Source organism: Etheostoma cragini, chromosome 13 (assembly GCF_013103735.1).
Source record: "Etheostoma cragini isolate CJK2018 chromosome 13, CSU_Ecrag_1.0, whole genome shotgun sequence".
NCBI lineage: Eukaryota > Metazoa > Chordata > Actinopteri > Perciformes > Percidae > Etheostoma > Etheostoma cragini.
This window is the reverse complement of record NC_048419.1, coordinates 1,037,679-1,050,847: the sequence shown is the minus strand read 5'-3', so window position 1 is coordinate 1,050,847 and position 13,169 is coordinate 1,037,679. Positions and strand designations below refer to the sequence as shown.

At 42.7% G+C, this 13,169-nt stretch overlaps 1 protein-coding gene across 4 annotated transcripts in view; it reads left to right on the top strand.

Annotated features, from left to right (window-relative positions):
- Positions 1–13,169, top strand: part of spns2 (spinster homolog 2 (Drosophila)) — a 78,670-nt gene that overhangs the window by 1,100 nt on the left and 64,401 nt on the right. The window lies entirely within an intron of this gene.

Genomic DNA, 13,169 nt, shown 5'->3' with positions numbered 1-13,169 from the left:
CTCATTTACTCACTGTAGATCCAGAAAATCATTTATTACCACTGAACTCTGTGTACAGATGGAAATGAAGCTTATATATTAGTGTTAAAATGTGCAAAGTGCATTTGTATGAGCCCAATTGTGGAATTAATAGATTAATGGATTGGGACTAAAATGACCAAATATAAATGTTAGACATAAGTCAAGTGCAGATTTCAGTAAGGGTATAAAGAAAAAGACAGGCAGAATCAAATTATTGAAATTGTTCAGTTTGTAGTCTTACACCAGAAATGAATTTGATTTAATTTAATTAATAGGGATTCATGTGAAGCAGGAACAGTTTAACCTATTGTTACTAATTAACAAGTGTTACATCAGGCCAGGTTAACAGCTTATCTTCATCTTAGTTTTACCAATATTTGGTTACTGGATGCCACTGTAGGCTTCTTATCAAGGCTCGGACATCGGACTGTGGCACTGAATGGGTTAAATTATTGCTGCAGCATGGAGAATGGAGGACAGCCTGTTCATGGAGAGAATACGCTCTTCTGTGCAAAGAGATGCCTCACTGATTAAAGTGCAAGTTTCTATCAATACTCTTACTGACATAGGGACATAGTCCCACAACACAAGTCTTCAGGAAATCTTGGATTTTTTTACAAATCATTTGCAACATAGCATAAAATTATCTGACATTTTATGAATTTGATAAATCAAAAAAAAAAACAGTGGTGTAATTTCACCCTGTAGCCCCTGGCAGAATAGAGAGGGGCTTATTAAACTGAACAATGTGTACACCTAAGTAGCCCCATGCCTAGGGCTCATCGTCCTGAATGCTTCAGGTGCAGTCAAGAAGCTCCAAGCCTTGGGCACCTGAAGGATCAGTACAGCGGAGAGGCTCAGCTCCTCGACCTATACAGCCAAGAATGTGTTGATGTGGAATATCTAATTTAAGCATCTTCAAGCACCACTCAGCCACAAAAAGCTTAAAAAGCCACATCCTCATTCTAAGTCATGGGTGCATCAATCTCCCTCTACGGTGGCGATTTGTACTCCCGTCTCCTTACACCTCATCATGCTTTGATCAGGGAAAAGCCCTCATTAAGGGGCTCAAAGACATCCCTATTCTCCTCCGTCCTCTCCATCATGATCCTGCCACTACAGTCTCTGCTCGTTATATCCCTCAAATTGCAAGGCAGAAATTCCTCTGCAAAGCCGTTAACTTTGCTGGACCTCTGAGCGCTTGCTTTGATTTGACAGGAGGACGAGTGACTGAAGAGAGATGAGGACAAAGTGTGACACGGCAGGAGGAAGGGGGCACATGATGTTGGGGCTGGGGAAGGGGGGGTGGCTGCAGCAGCCTGGGCTAACCCTCGTGGGGAGCGGCTGGGCTCAGTGCGTGTAGTGCAGAGGGGTCCCTTCCATCAGTGGCATCTGAACGCTGCTGGACTCTTCTGCATAATGCATGCGGAGCATGCGCGTCGGACGCTCACTCAGTGTTAGGGCGCAACCTTGTGCAACCAACACAACCAATACAGCCATTCTCCATCTCCTTCCTACTTTCCTCAAGCCTTGTTCTCCTTTCCTAATGTGGAAGCTACATCGCAGCGCATGTGCTGGTGGCACACAGTGTTTTCTCCAAGTGTGTATGCGTGTGTGTGTGCTTGTGTCCGTGTGTGTGGGGCTGTTAATGGGATCTGTATGATATATTGATATATATATATTTTTTGTTACTATACAGTTCAACAAAATGTTGTCTTTTCCTGGTGTACTTTCTTATTACAGATTACTTATTATACTGTACTAAGTGAAATGAAGTATCTGTTCGTCCCCTTCCCATTTCCCTTTCTTCTTCATCAGGACTCTGTCTCCCGTTAGCTCCCTGTCTCTTCGTCTTCTTTTTAATCACTCAGATTTCTGCTTCTCTGGCTTTCTCGTTCTGTTTCTTCACGTGTCACCCTAAGCACATCCCAACTCATAGATCTTAATGTCAATTAAGCATGAGCGCACACCCACAGAAAGCGCACACACACATTAGAAAAAACTCTCCCCACCATTTCAAGAAGGGCTGAGTGAATGAGAGAGGGGAGTTGGGAGAGGAGGGGAGGGGGAGGGGCCGGCTGCTGCTGCAGTGGCAGGCAGTTAGAGGGAAGTGGACTCAGAAAGCAGACTGAACCCGAGCAATGCCGTCCCCCCCCCACCAACGTCAAAAGGTCTTTGTACCAGCAAGCCATTACTGTAGTGTGTGTGCATCACTAAAGCATTGTCCCAGAGACAGAGGGTGACCATTCCAGACACCGGGGCTATTCTGCTCCACAACAATGATGGGAAAATTGCACCCACCAATGCACAACAGTAGTGTCAAAGACTTCGATCTTTTTGTTAATCCCCGGTGTCAAAGGTGATCCACACACACGCACTGACACACACTCACACTCATAAAAAAACACCACATATAAAATGCAGTTTAGGATTGCAACACTTCTCCAAGATGATGGTGAAAACCATAAGAGAAAAGAGAATGTCTTTTTGTTGTTTTGCTCTGGATTTGACAGATGCTCTGCCAATATCTCTTTTTTACAAGACTTGAAGATTTAAGGTCCGCACTATGTGAGGAGAAAACAATTTACTGTAAGTGTATGAGAATTAAGCTGCTGCATATTGGACGGCATGTTCCAGTCTCTCAGCAAGGCATCCCACTGAGTCAAGAACAATATTGATTGTTTCATCCTGCAATTTCTATACTTCTGTGTTGTGGAATTGGCAAAGAGAAGTGATCTGTTTTTTCTCATAAACACTTACTACACTTAGTCTAAGTGTGAGCAGGCACAGATGAGACCAATATTAAGATTCAGGTCTGCTGAAGAGAAGAAAAGTGTAAGAGGCAGCAGTCACCTAGAGCTCCATGCAGTAAGTGGCACAGCTGTTCAGCTGGTGGCTCAGGCCTTCCTTCAGAAGCCTGAGCTTGTTTTTACAACTGTCTGTGAAGCAGACAAGGCAGAAATGGGGACCGTCTGGGACATCTGAGGATGTCCTGATGAGGTCGATCGTGCCCCTAGTGCGAGATTGGAGTGGAGGCTGGAGCGGAGCTGGGTGTGTTATGATGCTCCGGTTGGGCCACTTGTGTCTGGCCTTTGGAAGCAGCCATCAAACCACAGCCACTTATATTCCATTTCCTTTTTAGCGTGCATAAGAGCTCTGAGATTTAGAGGGCCACTATGTTTAATTTGATTTGAGGTGGCTTTGAAACCTTAAGTCCCGGTGTTGGTCCCTCTGTAGTCCCACAGCAGACAGTCCAAGCTCCTCGACAGCTTATCATAAAGAGGGGATTAAGTGTTTTTTTCCAGAGAATATGAGGATATGTGAGGCAGACATTAAGCACTTAAAGTTATTTGTTCAGTAAGTAAGTAAACCCTGTTGTGTATTAACCCCCCCTCCACTCATACACCCAGAGTAACCCCCTTCTTAGCCAGCCAGGGTGAGATTTGGGGGATGCGGCTGACTGCAGCCTAATCTGTGGTGAACACAAATGTTGGGGAGCTACAGATTAGCGCTTCTTCCAGCCATCTTAATCTGAGTTGTCTCAATCCACTGTCATTCCAAGAATACCAACAAAAAAAAAACAGGGTCCCGGCCCAATGGACGAGTGCAGGACCCTTGCATGGGAACTTTATAGACACAGATGACGGTGTGATGATAATCCTCTTAAGGCAAGCTCTGTCGCACTGTAAGAAAGATGTAGCAATCTATCCAGTCCGACAGGCTATGCAGATTCATTCCTGACTGCTTTGTCCAGTTCCTTTGTGGCTACTCATCACCGTCCACACAAGCCATTCCTCTGCATTTCTTCATAAAGCAATCATGGGAGTAAATGCTGAAATTATTTCCATCTCTATTTCTTCTTCTTCTACATGTTTTCCTGTCTGTTGTCATAAACACTCTTTCTAGGGAAGAAGCACTCAAATTTGAATGAAGCACACTACTTTTAGTTCCACACAGGCTTGAAAAGAAGAGAAGTGAAGATAGCGTAGGCGTCTGTCAGGGACATATGTGACGAGAAAAAAATCGAATTTGGGGCAAATACAAAAGTAGAAACCTGTTTCTCTGAACAACAATCCCAAGTGTGGAATGTCTCTGTGACATTTTCTTTAGAAACATGTCACCACAGATCTTCTCGGTAACATGAAGTGATACAGCAGAATCTGTCAGGACTAGACATACAGGAAGTGTCTCCTCTCTACTAAACTGTGTGAGAGGCTGTGTGGGCCATGTTCGAGTGGCTTTGGCCTTTAGCTTTAGCTTGTTTCACCCTCTGCTGTTTAACAGTGTTCACATTAAAGGTCCCCAAACAACAGCCGAGGCATTAAAAAGATGGAAGTAATTTACTTTATAGGGTTGCTGCGTCTTTCTGACCGTGCTTATTCTCTCTGATGTCGAGCTGTTTCCAATTAGACGAACGGCGCTGTACAGTATGAAACGTCTCTTTGAAAGACATCATCACTTCTGCACTTCTTTAATAGTTCAACGTCTTTCAAACTCTTATACTTCAATGTTGACAGTAATGGACAATATTGCAATATTGACACTATTCAACAGATGTGAAATGGAGTCAATCGCTAGGACATGATATCATAGCAAGTGGACTTTTCCAGACTGGTTTCCCACAGATATCCCACTGATCTCTTTATGTCTATACCCTGGCGTGCTATTCCCACTGCTGTGAGAAAACAGTCTGTGTGTTCTTTAGGCTCTGATTTAGCCGGCGTCTGTAATAGTAACCGGTGGAATTAGAGTTTCTTCCTCTGCCAGTGCAGGCCCTTTCATGTGGCTACTCCATATTTTTTACATCAGCAGACACACTTCATTCGCAGCAGCTTTCACCCTGTGACCCCACGGCAATGAACGCACCGCTTCATGGCTCTGCTGATGGTTGTCACTCTTCCCCTCCATACAGCTGTTATTCTGGCACCCAACCTTGTATCCTGCATCACTCATCACAGCTATGAGGCCGTTACATGCGTTGCATTCTGGAGAGGTTATATTTACTCTGTGCTGCAGAGGTTTTTAAATTGGGAGTTGAAGAGAGAGACGTTTGAGCGTGAGGTCAGGAAACTGCGTGAGGTGAAAGGAACAGGTGCCTGCTCGTGTTCTGGAAACAACAGGAAGTTAGTTATTGTAGTTTGAACCATTGATTTGACCCGCCCACCAACACGGTCAGCCGTTGGAGCCGCGACCCAGCTCATGGAGGAAATTTAGGTACTCTAAACCCGAGTGCGTGATTGCTGCAATTTGCATCCAACAGCATTCTCCTTATCTGAGTCATAATAATAACTCAGCCAATTGGCCGTTGTCTCCATGCTGTGTGTGTCAGGCTTTGAAAACCCCAACCACTACCCTGCCACACATTTAGAACAAAGCCACACATCGGGTTTTTAACAAAATCCAGCGTCAAAAATCTGATTGGCTCTTTTAACATACAGTGGCTTTTCTAATCAGGTATATCCTTAACTGGTTCTTATCTTTTAACTACTGCAACTTGACGAGCTGACCAGTAAAAGACGGCAGTGCTTGCTTAAGCTGCCTGTTGAGCTTTGACACGGGAAGGTGAGGGGTAGGCTGCTAATCACCTACCTCCCCTTTGTCATCAGAGGAGTGTGTGGACACAGGGACGGGGCGGTGGTGTTTTCTTTGGTGTTTTGTCCTCCAACTACAAGTTTGCGTAAGGATTACAGCCCCGAGATTAACACGGTATCTGCAAACTTCAGTCCAGTTTTTAAGACATGTTGGAGTGACAGCGAGATGAGTCATAAGCACAAGAACAGGGTTAACCGTCTCCATCCAAACCCTTTTCAAACATCCATTCGCAATTTTGCCCCATGTTAAAAGGCAACCCCTCCCTTCCTGTCTCATTATCGAGGAAGACTGGAGGGTTTATCTGAAGAAATGAATCTGAGAGCTGAAAGTCATCTCCTCAAGCAGACGGCGAGATCACAGGAAGGAAGGAGGAGAGATTTGGGATGTGTTGAGCACTTTGCTGTGTTTGACACACTGTCTGATAGCAGCTCATCCCTGCTTAGGAAATATGATAGGAAAAAATGTGCTTTCATCACTCCCTGCATTCCGTCTCTTATGATTATATCTGCTAAAATATCAATTTGATAGGGGAATGTTGTTAGAATGTAAATACATATATTATTAAAATATACTATAAGGAACAACACTAAGAAAACAGCAATACTAGTGTATGGTATTCTACAGTGAGCAGTCATAAACTTACAGACCAGTTATTTTAGTTTTTTTTTTATGTCACACGACTGACTTTGTACACTGTAAATGTTCCATTCCTCCAGCTAACCCAAACCCTTCGAGGCCTTCACATCCATTTCAACACACACAGAGACATTTAAAGACAAAACAAAGCAACACAAACAAGTGAAATGTGTCTGTGCTGTGAAGGTCATATTCAAATGTTCCCCCCGGAGTCCGGTGCTTTGGCTGAGACCGCCGGTACATGTCATGAAGAAGTGGAAATAGAAGACAATGCAATCCATTTCTTATCCTTGCGAAACACACACACACACACACACACACACACACACACACACAGACACACACACAGACACACACACACACACACACACACACACAGAATATTGATCAACACAACAGCAGCTTGGAATTTTGGAATGATGAAACTGTAATGTCCTGAGACACACTGAAATTGGATCTTTTCTGACACATTACCAAGTGGTTCTTGAGAGGATTGGACTCGGATATTGCCCTGCAGACCTGCAGCTAGCAACGCTATTAGCTCTCAGCTCCTGGAAGCTCCCACAGCTGCTAGAATAATATTTGGAGTGCTTATGTACAGCAGCCATATATTTGACAAGCCTTCCATGTTGAAGAAAAATTTAGTCATCCCCCCTCCCACCCCCATTTACATGATATGTATAAATAGTAGAGCCTGGCAAAGTTTTATATCCACTGATCCAGATCAGGATAATGTCTTGTGTGTGTTTGTGCGTTCCCTCACATGTTTCATCAGCTTTTTTTAAATTTCATGTATGGATATCTATCATGTTGTCAGAGCTAGATGAGATTGCATCAGGATTTTCATTATTATTATGCTCCAACGTTACTGTGTTTGTAGGAAAAGCCAGGGTTCAATGGGGGTGCTGACCTCTGTCAAAGACTTGGATCTTTGTGTTAATGCCCCGGGTCAGAGGTGGACACACACACACACACACACACACACACAGACCCACACCCACACACATATGCACAGCCCTTGTTGTGTGTTTCTGCTGTAAAAGGTTCACACTTAGGATTGAATTCCTATGAGAATGTGTCATTGGTTTTGTGTTTCCGAGACGTCGGTGCTGTCACATGTGTGCACGTGCAGGTATAAAACTTAATGTTGGGCTGCCAGCAACACATTATCTTATCCAATTAGTCCAGCTACCACATTTAGCAATTTGCAATTTTGCACTGCACAGCTTGACAAGTAGGCAAGTAGACTTTAGTATCTGTGTTTATGTTCTGTCTGCACTGTGGGGGATGTTGCTTATGAGACAATAGCAGGCAGAGTTTAGGTGTGTGTTCCCGCAGCGCCGCGGCACACCAGAATGGTTGGTTACGCCTCACAGCCCAGGGAGGGTTATTACAGCGTTCTTTTGATTCTTCAGCACCATAAATGTTTACTGGTCCATGTTTAACTACATAAATCTGCAGGCAGCCTGTCAACACACCACTTAAAAAATGTTGATTGCATGTATTTTTAACACTGACTCTGTCTGAATCTGCTGCTCATTGTGGTAGCTGGGGCATAACATGAAATGGTACTTGTTCTACACGTCTTAGATGTTCAGGGATGTTTAGGAGACTGCAGTAGCCCATGTCGTCATTCAGGTTGTTGATGGAAGTATCTGGGCAGCACACCAGTCAAATCTTCATGTGTATTTTTCTAATTAAAGCTTAACGACTGACTGATAGGTGCAAATGGCTGTGAACTGTGCTGTAGGTATGTGGACCATCCTTTAATGAAACACGCCTGGTATGTGGAGGAAGTCATAGAAGAACAAAAAGGATGCCCTTGGTGGTTTTTTCCACGCAAAGAAGAACTCAATCTCTAAAGCTATAGTTTCGTTTTGCATACTTTTTATCATGTAAAATGAGAAATTACATTCATTTTTACAACTGTACACACTTGAAATGATGAAGGCACTTGCAATTTACAAGGTAGTTCAACATGTAAACCCTACCATGCACAAAAATATTCAAACTGGCTTTTGAGGACATATTTGGGTTTCTCAGAGGAAGTAATGAGACGTTGAGTACCATGTGGACAGCTGTAGAGAGGTCACGGGGACGGCGTCTCAGACGGAGAAGGCCTTCATGTCTGATTGGTGTGACCCTTTAGGGAATAGAGGAGGAAGCCTGAAGACGGGGAAAAACCATGTTTCTTCATTCATGTTGATATATCTATATACTCCCAGGAGTTTTTTAATTCTAGTAGCGTAGTCCAGTATACACATTGGAATACATACAGTTTGTATATTGCACTGGATTGGAGTAAAATCAATGTATCTCAATGCAACATTTTTTTATGTACATTTCCATGCTTGGTTTAAAAAATATAAATATAAATCTGAGTTTGTTAGATTATGACATACACACAAGTTTTAACGAAATGTGTGTCTACTGAGGTTTTTATTGTGTGTACGCTGAGTCCCCTTCTCTCCCAGTGATCTTCCATGTCAGAGGCTCAGTCGTGTTGAAAGGGGGAGAACAGGAAACATGAGGTGGTCAGACGTAAGGGGAGAAAGTAGATCAGCAGCCTATGCGTGTTTTGCCTAATTATTTTATGCATATCTTATTAGATCATGTGTAATACAGTATGTATACAAAACAGTTTTTTTTCTCCCTTTGTGTGTTTTTTTCTGCACTCTCGTCTAAACTCTAAGTTGTTGTCCATTATCCCATCTTCTTTCACTCTGTTTTCTGATTTGTACTTCTAAATAAAATCAACCCTTTTAACATATTTTTTTATAATTGATTATTTACTTATCTGAATGGAGCATCAAATCCATGGTCCAAATGGAGTAGTTGTGGCTGCCGTGAAGGATCCCCAAAGACTCATTCATGACCGATTTGGACTTAAAACAACTTAATATGGTAGAAAGCCTGTTTCCTCAGTCATATTTCTAGATGAGCCATTCGAGCGCCTTGTAACTAAATGGATGCTAAAGAGCACAGCGGAGATGGTGACATCCCAGTGCCAAGTCAAAGAGGAAACAATAGTCAAGAAACCCCGGGCCGCACTTCCATCCTGTCGATGGGAGCTCAAATGTTTGGAGAAATAATTGTACTAATCTTCACCCAAAATGCATTTTTTAAACTGATTTCTACTTATTTCATTCTTATGCTAAATTATACAAGCACTAAGCAACCCTCAGATATGTATTTTTATAATGCACCAGGTTAATGTTTACATAAAGAATTGAGGCCCAACAGGGGGTCAATAAATAAGACATATGGAATCAATATCAGATCCCTTAAACAAACATTGATTTTAATTGGAGAATCGATTATTTTAACCCAGCCCTATCTGAGACAGATTTATGTATTATTTATTATAGCATTAATTTCACCCATTTTTCATTATTAAAAAAAGCACAATAAACGTTACATTCTTGTATTTTTGTCTTGACAAACAGAAATAAAAACCATACTTATTAGCCATAGTGATCTTACTGGGCCACTATTTCCCCTGAATTCTTCATTCCGTGCAGCCTAAGCACTGAGATTATCCAGAGAAGATGGCTGCACTGTAGCTGGATGATGTTAAATTGAGCTGAAAATATAAAATGTTCTTCTGTTTTTATCGAGGCTCTCTGAGAGAAACAGCTCTGTCGGTTTGACAGCCCGGGGACGTCTTACAGCTCCCAGTCAGACGACGGGGATGAGCCAGGTGCCAAGCAGAGAGCACAGAACAATATTCTTAGATCTGTAAAGTATTTAAAATGAAGATAGCATCAGCATTTTACAGCATGCTGCTTTATCTTTGGAAAATTATATTAATGATGCCTTGTCTAAATGAGCATCATTACGTAAGATAATTTAAGAAAGCTTGACTGTACGTACAGTTTATGATTATTTTTCAGCAAAATGTTTAACTGGTCCAAAACTCCATCTTGCTTCTCCATGAAATATACCTGCACACTGTTTGAGGCTCTCTCAGTGATGTTCTCTGGCTCTTTTATCAAAAATGTTCCATAAATACATGAATAACCCTTCTTTGGGTACACATTTAAGGTCATGTTCAACTGCTGTTCAGGGTTCTTGTCTCATATCATCTCACTGCATCTCTTTCCAATGCATCTAATGCATTATTTCATGTGTACAAGTGGACTAGACCTGGGTGTATTATTGATGAGCTGTAGGTTTAGTCTGCTCCCTTGATGCTTCACTACGCATCCTCTCCACTACCTTCAAATATTTAGCACGTACTTGCCGGGACTAATGCACCGCGGCCCTTCAGCTGAATTCAAGCTTTTGATTAGTGAAAGAAAATCAGGTTGAATAAAAGCCCTATTAATCAAAGTGGTACGGCTGGCAAACTTACAGGCCTTTAATTTGATTTTGGCCCAGTTTAGCTGTCACAAATTTAGAAGATTAGAGTGAAAGCTGTCTCAAATGTCACTGGAATAACAACATATTCATCCTCACACACTGGCAGGAGCTCTGATTGATCATTTTGATATTGGTGTATCATAATAGCGTATTGGAATTTGATCATGACTTTAAGCATTGCCTTGATATGACAGCCACATATCAACGTCAGAAAAATAAGAAAAATATACATGAACTGAAACCAGTAGTCTAACTTTCACTTTTTTATCTTGAGTGGATCTACTTTTTATTGTGCATGCAAGTGCTTCAGATGTAGGGATTTGTGGGTTTCACAAATAATTCTGATGTTAAGTTGGGGCGCGCCCAGCATCATGTAAACAAGCCAAAATAAAATAATTCTATAACAATATATCCCTGAAACAAACCAAGCACTTGGAAAGATAGAGCTGTATTATTGGTTGAATATGTTGCATGTTACATTTGACAGTGTTTCTAAATGAAAGCCTGGGCAATTTTTCTTTTTCACTTTTCACGGGTCCTTCTGCTTCTTCTCCTTCTCCAGGAAGAGAAGGCTTTGCATTGTGGTACACGGGAGTAAAATGTAGGGTACAGTACATTCAAATCAGCTGTGCATTGTGGGTATTTTTTTAGTGGACTGTAGAACACCACTGAAAAATGGCAAACACTGTATACTGAGCTGCTCCTGGGATAGGGAACAGTATCGAACACAGATATTTGGTGTATCCTTGAGGTCTAACAAAAAGGTTTCCTTCCTCATAAAACATTTGCAAAGCATGCTCATACGCGTGTCTGTGGGTCCGTCTTTGTGTGCACAAACAATTCAGGGGAAAACATGGCTCCGTACAGTAGCATATTGGTCAGCAACTCCCCAGGGTTCCTTCAATCAACACGACTCAAGAATCGGATTGATAGTTTTTTATTTCTCACTTCAAAACAGTAGCCTCCAAGCTTGTCAATGGAATGACGATGTGAGGTCTTACATAGTTGTGTGTTCGACTAGCTACCAGCAGGAAAATATACTAGTGGATCTCTTGTGGATTGTATTCTCTTGTAGGAGCTTTGAAGTCCCTCCCGTGTACGCAGATCTACATGGTTTCCCAGACATTTGCAGTACGTATCCTTTCTGCATGGCAGGGAAAGGAAGTGGAATGGAAAAAGCTCCCCCCCGCCCACTGTGGCCACATGGCAAGGGAGGAGAGCAGTCGGTCAGGAGCCCGCCGGCCACAGTCGGGCATATTTGTGGTCAGCTTTCTCCTGCAGTCTGAGACGCCGTGCACCACGGCCTCCCTCTGCACTCTCTTGCTTGATGTCTCTCACACGCTTAAATCTAAAGATTGGTCACAAAAACAACCAAAAGAGATGCACTTTCTCCTCACTCATTATGCCCCTTCTGTTCCCCCTTCTTCCTTTCCCAGACTATTTATACTGATGAGGTTGACACATGAAAAGGGATCACCCCTTTACAGGAATGAAGGGGAAGGATCTGGCCACATCAGCAGAGCGGTTCACCGCTGCCCGTCACACTCTAGCCAGAATGAATGACTTCCATCCATTGGCTCCCTCTCCCTCAGACACACACACAGTGAATCCAGGGGAAAGGGGAACACACACACACACACACACACACACACATATACATATACACATACAATATATATAAACAATGGAAACATATGCTTTACAAAACAAATCCAGCCCTTACTGACCCGATTGTAGCCACCACCTATTTCCTTGCACCTCATGACTGTCTCTCTCTCTCTCTCTCTCTCTCTCTGTCTCTCCAACCCTCTTCACGGTTAAATTGGACCACTATTCTCTCCTTCCTCTTAGCCCAGTTTCTATGAGCAGAAATAGAACCAAGGGGGGCCGGAGATCCATGCGGGTCTGTTGGGGATTTGACATAAAAGCTGTCCTCTCCAGGCTGATGGAGTTCTGTGTGTGTTTGTCTGTGTATAGCCGTATGGGTGTGGTGTGTGTGGGTGTGTGTGTTCACTTATTCACTTATTTGTGAGTGTATGGTGGTCCCAGAGGAATAATGCTGGCAGTGTGCGTCACTGCACGATAGCTGGCCTTGCATAAACAGCATGCTGGATCCTCATTTAAATGGTTCCTCTGGATCATGCCATTGTGTTCTTTTAACTGAAGACATTGGGTAAATTTACCTCCAAAAAGTCCCCTGTATGCCATCATATAATATCTCATATAGTGTTTTTTGCAAACATGATGCTAAAGAAAAAAGATGTTTGTCTCAGTTGTCTGGAGATGCATTGTTCCACAGTGAATCACAAATCCTACAGTTAATGAAAGGTTCACTGGTGGCCTTATTATGGAAACAGACTGAAAGAAAGTGCTATTCATATTGAAGAATGATCATTCACCATTCACTGCTCTAAATGCAGTAGTTGTGGCATGTTACTGTTCACCAATTTGAGTCCTTAAAGTCATAAAGGCAGACTTTATGAGAGGGTGGAAACAGTGTCAGCTCCACACTGGTCCCCAGACTCGGTGTCAACTCTGTGTGTTGACTGCAGGGAGCA